Here is a 23072-nt window from a genome sequence, read left to right as displayed (position 1 = left end):
ATCGGATAAAAGTTGTCAACTTAATTGTTATAAACATTGGATTAACGATGGCATTAAGGTAAGCGTGTCGGAAACCTGTGTTTTCCCGGTTTGAATGTTTGCATGTTAATGTACATAAACTGTATTCATACGCGTCTTAAAAACTATGGCGTACCGTTTTAGTCATTGTTTTTTTCAGTTTTGTTAAAGTAAACAATACAATTGTTAACTGTTTTCGTTAGTTGTTGTATATGATAGAAGGAATATTACGCTAGTCAATTGTTCCAAGAGTTTGTATCACTCTCGTGGCCTGTGCTATTTTGCATCACACTCGAGGCTCCGCCTCTCGTGTGATACGTCATCACACAAGCCACTCGAGTGATACAAACTCTTGAAACAATTGACTAGCGTTATATTCCGTATGTATTGAAGCAGTCTAAAGCTGAAAGAGTTTACTATCTGGAATGGCATTTGTCAGGAAAATAATCGTTTGGCAAAAACGTCCGGCGAACGATTTTTTCCTGACAAAAATCGTTCGCCAGACGTTTTCGCCAAACGATTATTTTATTCGCCGAATTTGCTAAATTTTCGCCATTGGCGAATCTGGCGAACGGCAGCGGGAGCCCTGGTTACCGTGGGAATAACCTTTTTATTTTTGTATGACAACTAACCTTTTTGAATACGTTATTAACATCTACACAAGAAAACTTAACATAATTTGTATATCAAAAGAAAGACCAATATAACATAAAACATGTTCAGCATTTAGGGTGTTCACTGAGTTTACAACAGTAATGTTCAATTTATTCCTGGAGAAACACTAAGTAGGATAATTGTGCATGCATTCTCATTATTAGTATTTGTTTATAGCTTAAACACCAATGACAGAGGTATGACATTGATATTGGAACCTGTGTATTTTGCAAACTTTTAATTTAATATAAACCTATTCATTTGATCTCGATTGTATAGAAAGCCTAAGGCTTATTATTTGAAACGCTCCCGAGTCCGTTTCCTTTGACTAGAACCAGTACTTGGTGTATATTGGGGGAATCTAATGAACGCTCCCACTGTGTGGATCGAATCCGTGACCTCCCGATCGCTAGGCGGACACCATATTCACTACAGCACTGCGACTTTTGGTTTTCGACGTGTTTTAAATCAACACGGAGAGTTTCAATCGTATATGGAAATAATATCTATTCATACTCAATATACATTAGGGAAAACAATTGATTCAGGCTTTTATTTAAATAATAGTGTTAATATTATGAAGCTTTAAATGTGTTGGTTTTTAACGAAATTATCTTAAATAATGATAAAAATATTTTTAATTCTGTCTGGACATATTGTAAAGACCTCTCAGAATATTTGCTGTCAAAGTTACGGACACGCGCATGCGCAATGTGATCACAATACTCGATGCAATGCAAGTGGCCGATTAAATTTTTATTTTTCAAAACTGCCTTTTTGAAATCCACTGGTGAGTTTTAAAATCCTCAACGGATAATTATGTATTCATACATCTTAGCTTTAACTCGACAACTTCCCGGTTTCGAATGACCGAATGTCTTTTTAAAAATGTTAACAGAAATATAAATAAGTATCCTTTGCAATGTTGACTTAGCCATTTTATGAATAGTGTGCACTTTTTTCAAAAATTAATGCATTATGTTTTTTTATATAGTGTGTATCTTTTCGTAAAAATAACATTCGCATGCAGTAGTTTTAAGACTTTGAAAATTGTATATAATAGTATTCGTGCTATCTTCCACAGGTATGCATGCAATTAAACATTTTGTAATAATACTTTATTAAAATGAACTTTGCTAATTTCAATAAATAGTCCAGTACGATAGAGTATATATACCGTCAATGCTGCTAAACTTAGTAGATATTGTGCATTTCGCAATTAATATCATTTTTAGAAGATGTATAACAAAAATAGGTGGACTCGGTAAACAAATGTTTTCATACAATATTTTTTGTTAAAATACAAAATAAACTTTTGTGAATAGGTACACACTTGAAAACTGTTTCGTTTGACTTTAGCTTGTAGTTTTAGACACAAAGTGATATCTGTTTGCGGGGTATGTAAATAAATTGCTCATATCATCAATTTATTTCATCCTTAAATATGCTTAAATGTACCCGGTCGATATTAGACTGTACCCGAGTTGTATTCCCGCCCAAATTCCGATGTCGTAACACGTGCTACCGATTACCGTAAAACGATATTGTTTATCTTAAACAAACTTTTCTTTTAAAAAGCAAACTGCATCAACATGCTTTTTGAGTACGAGTTCCGATAATTTAGAGGCCATTTAACAGACAATTGACATCAATGTAAGCAAAATGAAAAAAAAAAGCCGGCAACGACCGATTTAGCGTTAAAATTCCCGGGTACGTTTTAGTATATTTACCGTACCCGGGTTACATGTAAGTAGTACCCGAGCCTTCCATGACCAATCGAGCCAAACCAACGTTTCGCAGACTAATTAGTGTCTTATGAAAGTAATGAACATATGTTCACGATTTGTTCACGATGCATAAAACAACGATTTACGTATCCAGCATCGACCTGAATCAGTCATTAATGAAGGTATTAAATGACAAAAGACCTGAACCAATATTGATTTTTCGGCGTAACCTGAATTAAGCCAGCTTTTCACCTCTCCTGACCTTTGTAAGTGTCCAATAAAATTCAAATAAAATTTCCCGCGGCTAGGTACGAATGAATACACTTCATTTATTCCATTGGCTGATTTGAGTATTCCACCAGAACATTGGAAACATATCCGCGTCTTTGTAACACTGTTTTACTGCATGAAACAATTTTATTTCTAATGAAAAGGCTTAATAGATAGAACAGTTTTACACTCAATTCTCGACATAAATACAGTTTGTGCGTACACCTTTTATTTTCAGAGAATTACCAGCGCAACGCGTTTATATTTAAAGGCTATGTTCTCATATTTAGTACTTACTTCCATATTCTTGTCAACATGTTAACATGTAAAAGTATAAAGAGCAGTGGAAGCGAGGCCTCACTTTAATACATTGCATTTCAACCCGGGTCAATTCGCGGCCAGTGTATGAATGTCAGAGTTTATATACAGGTCATCTCCGGAGTTCGCGGCCAGTAAAATAATAGTTATATAATAAATACGCTATCCGTGAACTAGGTGACCTGGAATTTTCTTTAGACCAGAAATATGTAGATTCTTAAAGGGATATTTTCACGCTTTGGTAAATTGACAAAATTGAAAAAAGTTGTTTCAGATTCGTAAGTTTTCGTTTTAGTTATGATATTTGTGAGGAAACAGTAATACTGAACATTAACCATGCTCTAATATAGCCATTATATGCATCTTTTGACGATTTTAAAACCTAGAAATTATAAAGCGTTGCAACGCGAAACGATTGAATAATTTGGAGAGTTCTGTTTTTGTCGTTAAATTTTGTGAAACTACGAAGATTGCTTATATAAGGTATAAAATACGTTAAGAATGTGTACTCGGCGGAATAGCTCAGTAGGCTAAATCGTTTTTACTTCAGGACTCTGGCAGGACTCCAGGGATCACTGGTTCGAAACCTGCTCCGGGCAATGTTCTTTTCCTTTTTTTATTTTGTTTCTTGATTTTTTACTGGAGCTTTTACGATCCAATGTTTACATTTATCAATATAAAGCATTTAATGAATAAGTTAAAAAAAATGCCAAAATCTGTGAAAAGGCCCCTTTAATGTGTTTTCAACAAAACAATGATAAATATTATTTTTGATTAATTTAACAATAATTATTCCACCATATTGACCAATGTATTAAGCATGAGCGCTAGGTGACCTGGAATTTTCTTTAGACCAGAAATATGTAGATTCTTAATGTGTTTTCAACAAAACAATGATAAATATTATTTTTGATTAATTTAACAATAATTATTCCACCATATTGACCAATGTATTAAGCATGAGCGCGATGATTATCGATACTGTTAATAATCGAATCAAACCACTAAAACAGGTTTGTTCGAAGAACGCGCCTATAAATACGGATACTTCTCGTGTGGCCGGTTGACTAGTATGTTTTTATTTCACTTCCATTCTTCTTTTGGTTTTTTGTTTTGTATCTATAGGTTTATGACCAGCAATATGTAAAAATGTAAAATAAGCCGCGAAAACTCCGCGTAACATCCCGTACTGCGTGTGATGCAGCTAAGAACTGCACAGAAAAAAGACATTCGCTATCCTTGATCTCATTCATTGAACTATCAATGCCGTATATCTTTTTTAAAGATATTTCTTGTTTATCATACCACCGCATTGACAATGCGGGGAATCGCGTGGGCAGAATTGAGAAAACATGGCCGCCGATGTCTCGATAAGATGGAAAATTGAGTGTTTAAACAGGTACATCTGCCTTATTACCTACTTGTTTTTAATCGGATGACGCCTATCATAGGGCCAGTCAGACGCGGTTTCATCGAGTATCAACCGTTTCCCTCTGGTTGGTCTGAGTGTGGAGATTACTCATGGAATATTTTGCGATTTCCTGAACCGCCAATTGCTGTTGTACACGGACTAGCAATAATATTTATGTTTTCACACTAATTAGCACTGTATTGGCACCAGTTGTTCATGCGGACGCATTGAAACTGGCAAAAAATGGATACATCGATTGCTAATGGCGTTACTTTCAAGGTAAAGTTGAGTTTTGACTGGTTTTGACGATTGCTGTTGAGCACGCACATGGCTGTTATACACGGACAACTTATAGATCAACTGTTGTTGAGCACGCACATGTCAGGGAATACCGTTTTCTCCGCGCCGAATAAGTCTAAAACAACGTCGCATTGGCATGTTCTGGTACATGTGGCGATACATATCTTATGTGTCCAGCAAAACACACATTTTGGTTAAAAATTGTCATGTTTCTTTTAATGGAAATATTATAATGACATGATTTTTTTCTTCATAAACTGCAAAACAAAACGAAACACACAAAACAACTTTCATGTATGCTAAGCATATAACCAACGCATATAATTATGAAATAGATTTTCCTTGATTCTCTAAGTACTAACACTTTTCCAATAAAATAGTTCAGTATTAAAACTATCAACATATTTATAACTGTTTTCACAGAGTCAGAAGCTCAGGATAAGTACAATACTGCTAATATAGGCACCAAACAGTATTGAAAGGGCCTTCATGGTGAGGTATGTAAGGAAATTGTTTGAAGTATTAATGATAAAATTTATTGAAGATTATAAAATAAAATGTATTTAATCAACAAAGATTGTTAATCGAAATTGACATCATCATATATTTCTAGGCAAATCAAGTCTAAGAGTTGGAAAAAAGTTATAAATAACTTAACATTATTTGTGCATGCCATAGACACACTTCAGTTCTTAAATTCAACTTACTCATAGACGGAAAAATATGCTGAATATTCTAAATATGAATAAATGTAACTGATTTTGATATATTGAACAAGTCAATGTAACAGCATTATACACAACTTTTTAGTATTACTATAAAGTACTTATACATTACTGAATGCCAGCTAAAACAATTAAAACATTTTTAGATATGTTTTTGTGTATCTGTTAGAGCTCATAAGAAATACAGAAGATATTAGTAAATTGTTACACTCGGGGGAAAAAAGAGTTGTTACTATTTACTCTGCATCAAGCATTGGGGACAAATTTGACAACATTTTTAACAATGACTTTTGATGTAACATTTTTTTCAATGTTATTCCTCCAATTTCAGTTTATAACAGATTAGAATGCAGCCTGCCAAGGTCAGCCGCATCATCATTGCCTGTGCTGTTCTTCATAATCTGTGGTTGATGTGGGGGAACCAGCAGTGGATCCGGAACCTTTAGAAGAGGGTGCCAATGGAAATATGTTTCAGTCTGTATCGGATGGGAGAAGAGTTAGAGATACCATTGTCGCAAATTACTTTACTTAGGAAATTAACAGATTAAATATTTATTTTTTTCATTATATTTGTGCTTGTATATCTCGGAGTCATACACTGATAGTTTGGTTTCTTGTTTGTTTATGTGGGTTTAACAGCATTGGAACAACCATTCAAAAAGTGAACAAAATATATTATTGCAATGCCTATAATTTTGAAACAATGTTAAGTTAAAATCCTCATTTGTACGTACTCATTTTTGGATTTTTTAAAATGAGAATATCAGTCTGTACTCTGAATTCTTACGTAGAACTTTTCGTATTTGTCTGCCAAGCTGTTCTGTTTGGCATAGTACATCTGCATCTCGCTCAGTGACCTGTATATGTTTACATATTTTTGTTTTTCTTGGTTGACTCTATTAACTACTTACAAAATTGATAAGCATTGTTCTGAATGATTTTGATTATTGATAGCCATCAGCTAAGTTATTATGGTTATTGTTAAACACTGATCTGATTCTATTGGTTCAGTATGTCCGTTTCATTGTTAGCAAATAATTTCAATTTAAAGAATATGACATTGTCATTATATAGTTTAAAGTTGATTGTTTAGCTTATATAAATGGAACAAGGTCCACGAATAGTAATATACATACATATATACATACTTAGTCTGAGGCTCTTTCTTGTTACTGTTGCAACTTGGGTGTTCATCTGTATCTGCTGATGCACATCTTGCCTGATCTCTGATGAACATACATTATATAACACTGGTATATATCTATTATGTTAAGATCATAAAACTTGTTTCACTGAGTCAACTTTGTTAAACAATAGATAATTTGAAGTTTTTATTTGTTTTATACATGCTGAACTGAGATATAATATTGGAAACTGATTCTTACACTGTTGAAATCGTCAATTATCGAAGTTTAGTCTAAACATAATAACATCTTGGGCAAAATACCACTTTAGCCCCCGCCAGAGGGGTGGATATGCACACGGAGTGAGCCCATTGTGTTCATTCAGTATGTATTCACACCTCTGGCGGGGGGCTAAAGTGTTGTATTGCCAAATCTTGACAAATAAATGAACAGTCAAACCAATACAATTTTCTGATTGTTACCACAATAACAGCTCGATCAGATAATGGCTTCAGACTGTATGACAGACTTGTTTAACAACGGAAATTTCAAATATAACTTTTTAACCATTTGTTTACTAGATTATATAATTGTACTCCACTCTTGATTTTCCCAACGAAAGCAGCTTCCAAGTCCATATTAAACCATCTTGCTTTTTTTCCTATAAATGTCGTGTCCAAAACATATTTGATTCGTATTTAACGTTATTCTATGTCTGATATGGCTTATTTTCAGTACTAATTCATAATGTAATAGCTTTTTTAGCAAAGTACTACAGAAATACTTACCTGCGGTCACGCTGGCCTAAACTTTATATTGCCACTGTAATGAAGTTATAGGATCAAAGCTTATTGATGATTGTTGTTGTAAACTAGTTACCTTGTGAATTGAAATTTGTCTGAGTTGGTGTCTGTAGCTATAAGGTTTTATGTCTACCTTTTTCAGTGCGTTTGCATAAGATATGTATCGCTACATGTATCACAACATGCCAATGCGACGTTGTTTTAGACTTATTCGGCGGAAAAAAGGTTATTCCTTGACATGTGCGTGCTCAACAACAGTTGTTCTAGAAGTAGTCCGCGTATAACAGCCATGTGCGTGCTGAACAGCAATCGTAAAAACCAATCGAAACTCAACTTTACCTTGAAAATAACGCCATTGGCAATCGAATGTATCCGTTTTTTGTAAGTTTCAATGCGTCCACATGCGCAACTGGTACTTTAACAGTGCTAATTATTGTGAAAACAGTGATATTATTGTTAGTGCGTGTACAACAGCAATTGACGGTTCAGGAAATCGCAAAATGTTCCATGAGTAATCTCCACACTCCGACCAACCAGAGGGAAAAGGTTGATACTCGATGAAACCGCGTCCGGCTGACCCTATGATAGGCGTCATCCGATTAAAAACAAGTAAGTAATAAGGGAGATGTACCAGTTTGAACACTCAATTTTTCAATCTAAGCGAGGCATCGGCGGCCATGTTTTATCAATTCTGACCACGTTATTCCCCCCATTGTAAAATAATTAAATTGAAATATAAATAGATTTAAATCGCGTGTCAACATTTCCACGTGCACAAATATGGAATTACACCTAGCCCACGTGCTTAAGCTCGTCACGAATGAATGATTTTATCGTGAGCTTGCATAAACTGTAGTCAAATGATCGTATGTAAAATTTAAATAAATGTCTTTACTCATAACTGAGATATTCAAGTTTAAAAAGTGATGAGTTAGAAAAGTCCCCAAGTATACCTGAGACTGATAAATCTCTTGACAAATCTGCATTTATTACGTCATTTTCGGTATATATTTATGTTCGTGATGATTTCTTTTCGTCCACATATATGCTATGAAACATTGTTTTCCTTACAATGAATACATAACTGAATAAATACTAACCCATGCGAAAGCGGCCCTCTTTGACAAAACATGCCCAACTTTGTTACCAGGACGTTCTACGTCAGTGACGTATATAACAACAACGTTATTGGACCACATTACGTTACATTTTTTGAAAAAGACATAATAATTACAAATCCACCTAAATGATTATGTTATTTCAGGAATTAAATAAGAATTAAAACAATATCTCACGTGTACGTTATTAAAGAAAGTATTCATTCTAAGTGACGTTATGTTGTGCGCTTAATATTAAATTGCACCTCATATTAGCCGTTATGTTTTGTATAAGACAGAGTCGATTGGGGATATATTTGAGCTTCGTTCTGAGGCTAACTTTGCCCCTTAATTTGATTGTTGCTGAAATGAGACTTCATTTAAACGAAAAATACCATTTAAACGGAAGGCTGCACGTACTAATACTGGAAGCACGTGCATTAAGACCAGTTTTCTCAGTTGTTTATGTTGTTGTTTTTTTTGGTTAAGATTCGGTTTACATAAAGCATCAGCTCGTAAACGCACTAAACATAAACTTTGAAAAAGAACTTGTTAATGGAACAAACTGCGAACAATTCGCATAGGAAATCGGAAAATAAATAACGATTTGGTATAGTTGTGTATTTGTAGCATATATCTTTTGTAGTACTTACCTCATAATGCCGTTGTAGCATATATCCTTTGAGTACTTACCTCATAATGCGGTTGTAGCACATATCCTTTGTAGTACTTACCTCATAATGCCGTGGTAGCATATATCCTTTGCAGTACTTACCTCATAATGCCGTTGTAGCATATATCCTTTGTAGTACTTACCTCATAATGCCGTTGTAGCAAATATCCTGTGTAGTACTTACCTCATAATGCGGTTGTAGCATATATCCTTTTTAGAACTTACCTCATAATGCCGTTGTAGCATATATCCTTTGTAGTACTTACCTCATAATGCCGTTGTAGCATATATCCTTTGTAGAACTTACCTCATAATGCCGTTGTAGCATATATCCTTTGTAGTACTTACCTCATAATGCCGTTGTAGAATATATCCATTGTAGTACTTACCTCATATTGCCGTTTTAGCATATATCCTTTGTAGTACTTACCTCATAATGCCGTTGTAGCATATATCCCTTGTAGTACTTACTTTATAATGCCGCTGTAGCATATATCCTTTGTAGTACTTACTTCATAATGCCGTTGTAGCAGATATTCTTTGAAGTACTTACCTTATAATGCCGTTGTAGCATATATTCTTTGCATTTAATCGGTATGTTGCGTATTTCGCACGTCCAAAACTTTTTTGAAAACGGCAATTAAAATTGCGCCGCGCTGTGGGAAAACGGAAATTGAAATCGTTCAGACTGGTGCGGCCCTCTTCGTAGCTCGACTGAGATGCTCAATTGTAAGGCTGCGTCCACGAAATCGGGTCGATAAAATTAATGTCCTAATTATTTATCCAAATTGATACATTAAACAAAATTAAAACAATGTGTGTTTTTTATTTCTCTTACCACATTCGATTAGTAAGTAGAGCAATTCCAGCTATTAGTCACATTTATCTCTTCAAGTGACCTGTTTATACACATTAAGTGAACGGAAATGTCCGTTTTGATTAATCCTCGTAAAATTAATTTTAGTACCGGTTCTTCGAAATGATGGCGTTTTTATTTCATAAATATTGCACTATTAATTATTAGCGAATACACTAAAATAATAGGGTTGTTAGCAATTTTGCAGTCACCATAATATTAAACATACATATACATGTAGTTTTTAAAACGTTAGAACATTAATGTTTCGTTCTCAAAAAGTCTCACTTGATTCATAGGGTTTGTTTTGTGGTAAATATTGCAAAATTATATATCACTTAGTAATTCTCTTCAACATTCATCAACAATAAATAGTTCACAGCATAATCATATTAAAGGGGCCTTTTCACGTTTTGGTAATGTGACAAATTAAAAAAATTGTTTCAGATACGCAAATGTTCGTTGTAGTTATGATATTTGTGAGGAAACGGTAATACCAAACATTTAACAGGCTCTTAAAATCCAGTATTTGCATCTTTTGACGATTTACAAACCTGAAAATAATAAAGCGTTGCAACGCGAAACGATTTACTAATTTGGATAGTTCTGTTGTTGTCGTTATATTGTGTGACACTACGAGGATTGCTATATGAAGTATAAAATACATGATTCATTTTATGAGCACGGATGGCCGAGTGGTCTAAGCCTTAGACTTTTACTCCTGGTGTCAGTGGTTCGAGCCCTGTTGAGGGTTACTTTTTTTTATAAATTTTATTCTTGTTTTTTTATTGCAGCATTTTAGATCCAATGTTTAAATTGATCAATAAAAGGCATTTAATGATGAACTTTAACACATGCCAAAATCTGTGATAAGATCCCTTTAAATCTCATTTCAGTTGAGGCCGACTCAACTTGCCGTCTCGACTTAAATATTATTACTTGTTAAAGATGTAAGCTACATTCTTCAAAAGGAGGTTAATTTATAACCTTTTGCGGGAAATCGTCTACCAATATAACACGCAAATAAACAGTCTCCAGATGAAAAGGTAACATTCTCTTACTTTTCTAATTGATAAAACTACTAGTTGATTGCTTCGGTACACAAATACGCGTTCAATTGACTGACGGCTTCGTATACGTTCAATTTATGTTTGAGGTTATTTTACACTAAATCAAATGCCAATGCTGCCATAGAGACCCATAATGAAGCCGCCAAATGTTATAGCATTTTTCCCGTCTTTGCTTTATTTTAGATTGTGCAAGCCTTAATTTAAATATGAACATGGCTTCTTTTGGACATTGAAATTAAAAATATATGTCTTGCAACTTCTAAGAAAATCTCATTTACCCAAACGCAAGCACCACCAGGTTTTTCAGTGAGATTAGTCCAAATAATTAGCCGTAATCTACCGATTACGTCTAAACGCCTAACGTCATTTTCTATAGCAAATTGATTTCAACTTAAACTTCAGTTTTTTTCGTTTAATCTTTGCTAATGCATAAAATTATCATTAATTAGACATAAATGTGAGCGATTACCTCTTAAACGTGTAAAAATTGTGCTTTTAAACCACGTTTGTACATTTTAAAAATAAACATACACAACACACAAAGTGTGTTTGTCGTTTATAGAATTTCATTGAATTATCTTGAACAAAATTATTTTTTGAATAGGTTACACATAACCAATTGTTGTTGTACAACAAACCACCACTTTTTAGCTTTCTGTACTCTTTAATTAAATGAAACCTATATGTGTGTGTTAAAACTACCTGTTGTATGCATCATTAATTGTTGCGCAACGTTATAAAATGTATTCTTTAAAAAAAATGTGTTTGACAGCAAACACGGAATAATACTTAAAGGGATCTTTTCACGTTTTGGTAAATTGACAAAATTGAAAAAAAGTTGTTTCAGATTCTCAAATTTTCGTTTTAGTTATGATTTTTGTGAGGAAACAGTATTACTGAACATTTACCATGGTCTAATATAGCCATTATACGCATCTTTTGGCGATTTAAAAACCTGAAAATTATAAAGCGTTGCAACGCGAAACGATTGAATAATTTGGAGAAATCTGTGTTTGTCGTTTAATTTTGTGAAACTACGAAGATTGCTTATATAAAGTTTAAAATACATACTTAGCAGGATGGCCGAGCGGTCTAATTGTTTTTACTCCAGGACTCCGGGGGTCACTGGTTCGAGCCCTGATGCGGGCTACTTTTTTTCCCTTTTTTAAAATTTTATTCTTGATTGTTTACTGGAGCATTTTAGATCCGATGTTTATATTCATCAATATAAAGCATTTAATGACAAACTTCAAAACACGCCAAAAATCTGTGAAAAGGTCCCTTTAATAAAACATTTTTCTAAAGATTATATGGTAGGTGTTTATTTCGATCTGATACGCCATATGAGGCCCACGAGAACAACATTTTCATAAGAAGTCAACAAAAACAAAACAAAAATGCAGAAATACGCACCAGCCCTATGCTCACACGCACACACTCACAAGTAAACAAAACATACATAAACGTACATGAACAAAATTTAAATCATGAATGAAGGTGGAGAAGCTCATTATGAGTGAGACATAATAATCATCGAAACATAATACTGATAATCGAATAGTTATTTAAAAGCGAAAAAAGTATCTGACACTGTATTAATGGACATACACTATACTTAAATCCTTTAGATCATTTACCCTTTCTTGTTCTATCAACCAATTTAACTCTTGTGCATACTCCTTACTCTAAATGCAAATATTATCTTGGTTTGGGGATTTCAATGTTATTTCATTGATCATGGAGTCTAAGTGCAAGACTTAAAAAAGTATGTTGTTTCGCTTGCGGTTGTTAAAGGGATCTTTTCACGCTTTGGTAAATTGACAAAATTGAAAAAAGTTGTTTCAGATTCGCAAATTTTCGTTTTAGTTATGATATGTGTGAGGAAACAGTAATACTGAACATTTACCATGGTCTAATATAGCCATTATATGCATCTTTTGACGATTTTAAAACCTAAAAATTATAAAGCGTTGCAACGCGAAACGATTGAATAATTTGGAGAGTTCTGTTTTTGTCGTTAAATTTTGTGAAACTACGAAGATTGCTTATATAACGTATAAAATACATCAAGTAAGCGTACTCGGCGGAATAGCTCAGTAGGCTAAAGCGTTTTTACTTCAGGACTCTGGCAGGACTCCAGGGGTCACTGGTTCGAAACCTGGTCCGGGCAATGTTCTTTTCCTTTTTTTAATTTTATTCTTGATTTTTTACTGGAGCTTTTACGATCCAATGTTTACATTTATCGATATAAAGCATTTAATGAATAAGTTAAAAAATGCCAAAATCTGTGAAAAGGCACCTTTAAAGCCAAAACGGGGCTTCCCAGCTGGCACAGCTGCTGATATTCGGATCTGAATACTTAAACTTATTCAAACCTTATTCTTAACCGTTGCGCGTTTTACGATATCGGATTTTAGGCGGGAATACAACTCAGTGAAACTGTTCAATTTCTTATACAACATTGAGAATATTAACAGTTATTGAAATTAACAATATCAGCGACATCTTTTTAAAGACTAAACACCTTTTCAAGTATCGAATTTAACATGTCAATAAAATATATTAATACCAAAAAAGGTTTCATTTAATATTGTTCACATTAAACCTTTAAATGAAAGTGTCGCTTTAACTATTTTCCGTGTCTTAACTTAATAAGCCGCGAATCGTTTGCTAAAAACAGTTAACAAAAAGGGCTATATGTTCTAATTCTTAATGAAATACAAAAATAAGTATAACATAATTAAAAACGTCCATAAACACACACAGCAAGATCAAAGTTTTAATGGAAAACTAATATGACATTCCACGTTAATTATTATTTTCGTCTAAATCAAATACTATATATAGAGAAACAATGTATTTATAACCGACCAATGAGGTAACATTATGCAACTTTCAATTTACACAGTGCTATATGGCAACAATATGGAATTTGAACAGTGGTAGTGTTTTAAGGTCTGGACTATCATTACTTGTAAGTTTGTATAAACATTCTTCTAATGCAATTAGTAAAATAATGTTTATATTTTATGTTTAATAATTTATTGCATGATTATTCTGTGCTGTTATATGAATTTGATGCCGTAAAAGCTTCCGACATGAATTCATGTCGGAACGATGCTATTGCAAAATGACGTTAAACGATATTTATTTTTATTTATTTCATATTTATAGGAGTACAGTGAGATTTCAACAAAAGCACAGTATGCCTCGTTCTTAGTCCAAATTTTTGACGCTCTCAAATATTAAGCTACTTTTTATATGGGTAATATTTGGAGTGTACAAACGGGGAAAGACCAAATTAATGGAACAGGCAGCAGTATAGCGAGAAAGTCAAATTTAATTGAATATTAAAGTTATTAGCCGAGCAGGAGATCGGTTAGTTGTGTAATCACATTGCTTTTACTGTGTTTTAACAATCCAGTTGCATTTTGTCGGCAACTGCATGGGAACATGTGTGTTTTCGATGAAAAAGGTCACGTCCAGTGTTCCACAATCTTTCAGCTATAGGCATATAGTGCGTTTCATACCTTGTGTATATATAATACATATACGAGGGTTATTTTTTCAAACTGTGTATTTTTGTCAATATTTGTTGTTGAAAAGATTTTGTGCGCAACATTCAAGCCCCGATATAAGACACTTAATATCAACGGATTGCAATAATATTTACATACCTGTGTAGATAATTCATTTCTCGATAATGTTCCGTAGAAATTATGTAATGACACTTTGAATTTTGCACGCCTGATCAATTTAAATCCAACCACTATTCAATTTTTATGCCCCCACAGTGACCCGAAATAGTAAAATGGTTTCCGGATGATAACTCAAGAACGCTTATGCCTAGGATCATGAAACTTGATGGGTAAATTGACCATGACTCGCAGATGACCCCTATTGATTTTGAGATCACTAGGTCAAAGGTCAAGGTCACGGTGACCCGAAATATTACAATGGTTTCCGGATGATTACTCAAGAACGCTTATGCCTAGGATCATGAAACTTGATAGGTAGATTGATCATGACTTGCAGATGACCCCTATTGATTTTCAGGTCACAAGGTCAAAGGTCAAGGTCACAGTGACCCGAAATAGTAAAATGGTTTTCGGATGATAACTCAAGAACGCTTATGCCTAGGATCATGAAACTTGATAGGTAGTTTGATCATGACTAGCAGATGACCTCTATTGATTTTCAGGTTTCTAGGTCAAAGGTCAAGGTCACGGTGACCCGAAATAGTAAAATGGTTTCCGAATGATAACTCAAGAACGCTTATGCCTAGTATCATGAAACTTCATAGGTACATTGATCATGACTGGCAGATGACCCCTATTGATTTTGAGGTCACTAGGTCAAAGGTCAAGGTCACAGTGACAAAAAACATATTTACAAAATGACTCACTTCAACTGAGAGCCCATATGGGGGGCATGCATGTTTTACAAACAGCCCTTGTTCAATATCTCTTGATTCGCTTGCTGTGTAGATATAAATCGATAACACGACCTCGATGTAAAGCATCTGGTTTAAAGTGGGAGAATAAAGAGCGTAAAATACAGTTTGCGTTCGTCTGTTGTGGTGCAGAGCGTTACATAGTAAACGGATGTTATTTTTTTCTGGATTAATTAAGCATTGTTTTTTTTTCTAAATTGACAATTAAAAAGTTCTGAAATAAATTACATCTTTTATTTTTATACTGTGCACAAATAATTTTGATACAGATCCTACAGTATACCGTCCTCCTATGTAACGTAGGATGTAAGTAAATGAAACAACACAGACAGAGGTGCGAAAAAGACATGCATAAAAACTTGCTAAAACTTAGAACAGTGAATAGAAACTGCACCATATCTGTTTTGAACATATGCTTATTAAATCGACAGAGATTAGCATACTAGATCTAGTTAGGTAAAAGTCAGTGTTAAAAGCTCATGTTAAATAAAATTACGCGTACAGTTACACCGTAATGCCTTCTTCTGATTGGTTCATATTCAAATTAGTTTCATGACATGGCTTCAGGACAGTGATTGGTTTGCGATTTAAGCAGAAGTTTAACTGAAGAATTAATGCCTTTCCAACTTCTATTCGCAATATTTGAGGTAAAAATGGACTTCTGAACTAAAACTGAATGAGTTGGTAATCATATCTTGCAATTTTACGCAAATCGATGAAAATTTAAACTTTCTGGTTTCCGAAAAATTTTTGACTTTTCCCCGATAAGACGTGTCAAAGAATTTAGCCCATATAAAAAGTATCTCTTAATTCTTTGCGCGTCTTATAAATAAGACTAGCCTCGTTCTCATACTTTCGTGTCTTCTCATTGGATTCGTGCTCTATTTAATACGTCATTATCGCTCTCGCCAAATACTTTGCGTGTCAGGATTCTATTCAAGTAGATTGAGCGTTTACAACTGCTGACTATTTTGCCGAGAAAATGAGTTTTAATCAAGAAATGTTCCACACAGAGATAGATATTGCTTAAATTGTGGTAAAAAATACCATTGCAGAGTATTATTGCATTATAAATTGCCAGCACTTAAAACAAAAAAGTTTAGAGATTCTGTGCATGTGGCAGAAGCATTTCTAAGGAAGGCCACACTCTATTTAATTCGGAGCACTGAGAGGTACCCAACAGGGTATTGTAACTCAATATGCAAGACGCGCGAGACAATTATATTTCAATTAACATGTTTGCATTGTTTTGTTGAAAGTAACCATGGTTACATTTTTTTACATCCCTGCTCTTATTTGGAATTTTATATTTGAAAATAAATCGCTTCCATCATTAAATACACATTCAATTGTGTCTTAGAAAATGGACATTGCAGTCCGTTACGTAAAAAATAACTTCCCCACTGGGAGCCCCAGTTAGAACGCGGTCAAGCTAGGAGCACGAATCCAATGAGAATAATCTTCTGGATGATGCAGATCATTAGCCTTCACCTTCACGAGTTGAAAAAAATAGTAAATATGTAAACAAAGACGATTTTCAGATGGTTTAATTCTGAAATAGTATTTTATTGAGGATATAAAAGTTATACAATGCTAAAAATACTTGTCATTGTATGCGCATGCGCGAAATACATAGTTAAGGGGCACGAATGTACCGTATACGTGCGCTTATAAGACGCATTTTTAAGACTTAAACTAATAAGTTACAGTTGGGGTCGTGTCTTATAAGCGAGATACTGGTGAAAATAAACAAAAAATTTCAAAATATCGAGTTTACTGGGCTTATGCTAGCCAAGTTGGACACTTGTCAGTTGTTTTGAATCATTGCGGCAGCCATTTGCATTTTCTCTAAAGTCTGTATTGGCCCGTACCGTGTATCGAAACGCTATGTTCAGTTACCGATTTATTTGTAATAAAATGTTTTGTTACTGATTTTGTTGTCTACTATTTTTAATTTGAATTTTGTTATTTTTGGGGCGTAATACGTTATATTGTCCGTGATTATTCTTGAAAAGTTTTTATCACCTGATTGTCTGCGCGCGACGTCGTTAAATGCCATATAAATTGGCCATTATAGTATACTTGTGTAAGCGGCAACACGATGACAACATGCTTAAAACAACAGCAAAATCAATTCTCAGTTTGAAACTGTCAATTGTTTAATTAACACGCTGCCGATTACAAATGCTATTTGACAAGTTTGTATCACCTGATCGTCTTTGTTCCACGTCGTTAATTTTCAATTAAGACATAATTGGAAATTAGGGTATCCTCTGAAATAAATTACCAGTTTGCAACTGTCAATTGTTAAATAAACACGTTTATTCAGACGACCCACTAATGCCGATGACACATTATTTATTAGGGGCCAACAAGGACTGGAGCAAAGAGCGACCGCATGCAATTATCCCCATATGGCTTTCTTCTTGACACGTGATTTCGATCTGCGCTTCGGAGTCTATCACTATCACGCGATTGGCTAAATTTATGAAAGTAGGCGTTACCTATTGTTGATAGACAATGGGCGTAAAATTTGCATAATCTAGGTAATAAAACTAAACGCTTTCAAAATATCTGCCTATTAGATTTCAATACCTGTCAAACAATACAATTAAGATGACTGACACGATCAATTTTGCTTGTGCATTGATATTACGAACGTAATATGTTTGCAATTGTTTGCAATTGTTAGGGCAAATGATTAATACGCAATGGTTAGAAATATTGTCAATTTGATAATTATTTTTATTGCATGAATAATATTTGAAAATAAATTAAAACCCACTAATATATCATAAAATAAACAAATATTATTTACTTTGTTGTTTGATTGTTTTATTTTTCAGACTTGCGTGAATAACTAATTGTATGCAGCGCGAGTTTGAAAAATTCTCAATGTTTTACTAATTGATGATTTTCTTTGACATTCTGTCATTTTTAGGCCATTTTCCAGCCGATGAATACGGCAAAATTTGACCGCGTCTTACACGCGGGTCAGTCTCATATCCACCCATTATAAAGTCCGAAGTCGGGGTGCGTCCTATAAGCGAGGGCGTCTTATAAGCGCACGTATACGGTACGAGAACTTAACATACTTTATGGGTTCAGGGCTTAACACTTACTTTTTTTCAACTAGCCCATTCGGGCTTGTGAATGCAGAACCTATTAGCCCTCACCAATCTTTCATGTGCCCTGACCCAAGTATATCAAAACCTTTATATTTATCATTCAACTTGTATTTTCTTGTGCGTAGAGATGTGCAATTATGAATCAATAATTCTTATTAGCTTGCCTTACTAATGCTAATGAATTCAATATTCATCTACTTTAGACATCTATTTGTAATCTTCACGCCATTTCGGGAGAAATTTCCTTTTTTTCCCTCATACTGTCTCTTACGTTCCTCCTTACCTTTTCTTTTCTTATCTGAGGAACCCCCATCCCCACCCGTAAAGCCAAACCTTTGTTACATAGATTGCCGTGGTTACCGTCTGACAATAAATGGTAAGTGAATCTTAGGTTTTGCAAAATAACGTGTTACGGTAGTCGTAACAATTGTACAGGGTTAACTCTCTACTAAAAGCCGGGATCAACCATTAATATTAGTTTTGCTAATTGGATTGCGTAAAAAAGATTGTCAAAACACTTCTAATCGATCAAACAAATTACAATTATTTAAAATTGATAAATAACTAATAATTTTATAGTAACTTTGTGTTAATGTCGAGTTGCCTTAATCCACCCCGGACAATCCTGGGCGATCCCGGCTTTTAGATTAGAATGTATTTTTATCGTAAAAACACGTCACTACGAGGAAACCAATCAAAAACCGTATCTAGCGGAATTCCATTTAAAAATAGGTGCTGACGTGTTTCACCAGGAAAACTGCCGGGGATTTTCTGAATTATCAGCCTCTTTTTGATTGCAATCAGGGGGTTCCAAATCTATTTTTAGATACGATCCGTTTGTTGTCTCCGACTTCACTCTGGGATTTAATTGTCATCTGATCGTACTGTATTAAGATATTTGCATCTTTGAAATGCTTATTTAAAATGCAGTTTATTGATAAAGAACACATAATCCCTCCCAAAATACACACGACCGGTTGGGCATGTTCTTGGGACCTTGGCTATCCCGGACCTAGGTACAGGCAGTGAATGTCTTTCCGACGTGCCTTAGTGTTTAGCCCTGATGTTGCTGCAGTTTTGCTGATTTTTTTACAACAAATAGATTTTGTTCAAATTTATATTCAAGTACTATATACACTGTAACTCCAATATAGCGCGGTCAATGGGGTCCAAGCCGCGAAACAGCGTTATAACGGATCCGCGTTATAGGTTTTGAGCTCATTTACTGCAGGGCGCTATAAAAAAACAGGTATAGAATAGCCTATAATATAGGTCATGTATATTGCCATGCTGTGTTGACGCAAATACATGCATATAAACGGAATCGTATCGATAACAGTATACATACCGCTTTTCTTATGTGCACATTTATCCGATAATCCAATAAAATTGCAACATCACTTAAAAAATAATAATCTAGAACATTAATGACGATATATGTTTAAGAAATTCGTAAACACAACCGTACGCATATATGCCATTTTCAGAAGTGTTAAGAGTACAGTGCATTATGGGGCAGAGCTTTCATTGGACGAGCGACTTTAAATTTAGATTGAATGCAATACGACTCATGTACAAAAAATTGTTTTATTGCATCATACGCATGCAAAAAACGTGTTTCCCGGGGACTTTCTGATACTGCGCGAAAATGAAAGTGAAACTCTGTTAACAATTACCGGTACACTGCGTTCGCATGTAACTAGGGCTGTCACGATACGCAGTGAGCGTACCGCGGTATATCGTGGTACGGCAACACTGTATCGCGGTACGTACCGCGATATTTTACAAAATATGAATCTGTGAAGAAAACAGCAGAATAACAAGTTTTACAAACTTTATTAAACTCAATAATCAGAAAACACTGGTATCATAGTATGACTAGAAACTGTAAAAGAAACTGTAATAAACTTGATAGAAGTAGTCATTGTTATTGTTATTCGCGTCTTTTTCTAAAATGTCCGCCATGTTGTTTACAATAGCTGTGACTACAATCTGTGTAAATCGAACGCTTCAAGGGCATGTTTAAAATGCGGAGTCAGCAGGCCCAGTATTGAAAATCCGTAGCGTTCTGACTCTTCCGCGACTTATTCATAATCTTAAGATAACATGATTCGGAAGTGCCATGCTTTGAACGATCGATATACTAAAAAAAGAAAAAAAGAAATAGAGTAAACATCTTTTGGATAATTATGAACTGATTTGCAAAGGAAATCTGTCCCAAATTCCAAAAAAGGTACGGACCAATACATCGCCGTATTTTAAACGTGAAAGTTAAACATCTACCAGTGGAAGCGCTTGCTTGACCTGGATATTAACGGATTATTTATTTAGCCCTTTTGAATCACTTCTACAGTTTTTAAAACGATATCTATATCAAAATAATTATGTAATGTATTTATATCTGTGCTAATATAATAATATTTAAAAAACCGGTGTGGCAACGCCGTACCGCGGTGCGATTTTTTTCACGACATGCACCGCGATATACCGATATACCGGTGAATCGTGACAGCCCTACATGTAACTAAATCGTCTGCATTATTTAATTTCTTATACACGAACTGAAAGATTAAATGACATAATACTAGAATGATAATGAAATGACAGAAAAAGTTGTTTTATACTGTAGGCAGTATATTCCACAGCATTTAATATAGTCAAACTGCAACCATATCAAAGTAAGAATGTTTCAATCGTTTTGAGTTACTTTAATTGTATAACTATCCCGCTTGCTTTTAACTTATGGAAATTATCGCACTGAACCGCTCTGATGAGGAATACATGTAATAAACACTGACACACAAGTTTTTCCACACCTTTATTGACATTACACAACAGATTAACACCAATTAGCTGTCGGTGTTGTTTAACCTCGAGGTGATTACAATCGGTTCAACGGACGGTTGAATAAAGCAATCAACATGTGATTGCCGCCATCTTTAAATTGTCTGAAAATACATGAAGTTGCATAATACGGATTTGAATCAGAAATCAAATGGAAGGTTGGAGAAAAAATGGGATCCAAGCACCCTAAGCGTTATATTGGATTCAGCGTTATAACGGAGCGCGTTATATTGGAGTTACAGTGTACAAATACTATATGAAAAATGAAATAAAAATATAGGGTCACCAGCCTTTTTTTGATTTTATTCACCATTTCTCTATTGCCTGAAACCAATTAATAACCTATGAAATAGACAACATATAGATGTAAAATAAGCTGAGATACATAAAATACCATTTAATTAAACAACAGAATGCCAAAAAAATGGAGAACACAAGTTACATTTACAAAAAAAAAAATTGTTAATTTTTATGTCACCCCATAAAACATCAATTTTTTACTATTTTTAATACCAAAATGATTTTTTGTTGTACCTATCCCTATTGTCTACGTCAAATTTTATAAAAATACATCAATTAGGCAAAACCCAAGTGCAGGTACAAGTACCGGTACATAGATGCTAAGAAATATGCATAAACATTAGAAATTATTTACAATCTTAACTGGGGTCACAACAGCTTACCAAAAGACATTAATAAAAAACAATATTTAAGCACAAACATAATACCATACAGTATCAAACTCGACCTTAATCATTAACAACTAACATGTACTTACAGGGCCCTCAATCTATCAAATCTGCCGCCAAATTTCGGCTGAAGTCCCCCACCTGAAAAGTATATTTTTTTTCCCTCAAGAACTGATTTTTTTCCCCTCAGAAAATGTACAAAAAATTGCTGATTTATAGTTGAAAATTGACTCCAATATATCACGGTCCGTTATATCGCTTTGTCCAATATAGGCCTAACAAAAAAAAGTCTTGTGTCCAGTTACCCGACCGAACCTGTTTTTTAACCGCCGACTCAAAAGTTTTTTCTGTTATAAAATCCGCATCCGAATTTAATGTCCGAAGTTTACGCAACTGCGGAAAGCGTCTGAATCGTTCAGAACTGTTTTTTTTTAATGTTTGTTTCATTGAAATTTATTATAATCATTAAATGCTTTATTCAAAATGCAGTCTTTACTTTTCAAAGAATATTTATTTGTACAGTAATTTACAGATAAAGACAAAAGCTTTTTCTGTTACAAAATTCGCATCCGAATTTTATGTCAGAAATTTACGCAACTGCATAAAGCGTCTGAATCGTTCAGAGCTGTTATTTTTGTTAATGTTTTAATTCATTTACATTTATTCTAGTCAATAAATGCTTTTTTCAAAATGCAGTCTTTATATAGTTTTCAAAGAATATTTATTTGTACAGTAATTTACAGATAGAGACAATCTGGATCAAACATTCTTGTTAAGAACAATATCTGAAAGGTAGTACTATGCCGTCATGCATTTCACAATTGCTGATACCTGAAAATAATTACTTTCTAATTGAGTCAAATATTCAATCAAGTGTTGTGGTAAGAAAAAAAAGCCTACCTACTGACCCAC

General features: G+C 34.2%; 1 protein-coding gene and 1 long non-coding RNA gene across 10 annotated transcripts in view; one reads left to right on the top strand and one right to left on the bottom strand.

The window, feature by feature from the left end:
* Positions 1-23072, top strand: part of LOC127863181 (uncharacterized) — a 397789-nt gene that overhangs the window by 63422 nt on the left and 311295 nt on the right. The window lies entirely within an intron of this gene.
* LOC127863192 (uncharacterized) lies at positions 2631-4113 on the bottom strand. The gene is made up of 2 exons (XR_008040977.1): positions 3824-4113; positions 2631-3169 (listed from the first exon to the last, which is right to left on the bottom strand). It is a non-coding gene; the product is annotated as an uncharacterized LOC127863192 (long non-coding RNA).

This window comes from Dreissena polymorpha, unplaced genomic scaffold (assembly GCF_020536995.1).
Source record: "Dreissena polymorpha isolate Duluth1 unplaced genomic scaffold, UMN_Dpol_1.0 chrUn002, whole genome shotgun sequence".
Lineage (NCBI taxonomy): Eukaryota > Metazoa > Mollusca > Bivalvia > Myida > Dreissenidae > Dreissena > Dreissena polymorpha.
The sequence above is the reverse complement of the archived record's forward strand: the minus strand, read 5'-3'. Positions and strand labels throughout refer to the sequence as shown.